We start from the raw sequence: 933 nt of genomic DNA on the forward strand, positions 1-933 counted from the left end.
CAGAAGGTGTGGTGGCTCCAAGTCAGGAAGGAGGAGGGCTTGAGCCAGGAGTGGAGTTGCCAGGATTCGCATCCTGGTGCCCTGGCTCTGGAGGCCCATCCATTCCACATGGCATCTCATCATGGACACAGACAGAGGCTGGGGGAGGCTGGGGGTGGGGCTGGAAAGCCCACCCAGGGTGCTCACACCCCAGCATTCCCTCCCTCCCTCCTTTCCAAAGCCTTGACGGGAACTCATGCCCATCACCATAGCTTGGGAAGGCTTCCGCTTTCAAAAAGTTACTAATGAGGGCTTCCCTGGTGGCTCAGTGGTTGAGAGTCCGCCTGCCGATGCAGCGGACACGGGTCCGTGCCCCGGTCCGGGAAGATCCCACATGCCGCAGAGCAGCTGGGCCCCTGAGCCATGGCTGCTGAGCCTGCGCGTCCGGAGCCTGTGCTCCACAACAGGAGAGGCCACGACAGTGAGAGGCCCGCGTACCGCAAAAAAATAAATAAATAAAATAAAAATAAAAAATAAAAAGTTACTAATGAGAAACCATTCTGTTTATTGGTTCCAACTTCCAATTTGTGTGGAATCCTGCATTAATCTAAGCTTCCGGAGGAGAGATAGGCCAGGAGACTTTCATGTGGGCAGTGCCTTCTCTGTCCAATGAGAACTTGGGACTCAGGAAACATGCCCAAGGACCCACCCTCACATAAACAGGGGAGTCAGGCCTAAAGCCCACATCTGGCTGGATCCGAAGTCCTGATCCCTTCCAGACATGCTGGGCAAAGTCATTCCGTCCTGACAATGTGATGTTTATTTGTGTGTATGATTTTCTTTCTTTTTTTAATTTAATTTTTTTATACAGTATGTTCTTATTAGTTATCTATTTTATACATATTAGTGTATATATGTCAATCCCAATCTCCCAATTCATCCCACCCCCACCCC

The 933-nt window shown here is 50.8% G+C and overlaps 1 protein-coding gene across 1 annotated transcript in view; it reads right to left on the reverse strand.

The window, feature by feature from the left end:
• UPB1 (beta-ureidopropionase 1) overlaps positions 1-933 on the reverse strand; it is a 27,005-nt gene that overhangs the window by 398 nt on the left and 25,674 nt on the right. The gene's annotated exons all lie outside the window — the stretch shown is intronic.

This window comes from Lipotes vexillifer, unplaced genomic scaffold, assembly GCF_000442215.2.
Source record: "Lipotes vexillifer unplaced genomic scaffold, Lipotes_vexillifer_v1.1 scaffold1783, whole genome shotgun sequence".
Taxonomy (NCBI): Eukaryota; Metazoa; Chordata; class Mammalia; order Artiodactyla; family Lipotidae; genus Lipotes; species Lipotes vexillifer.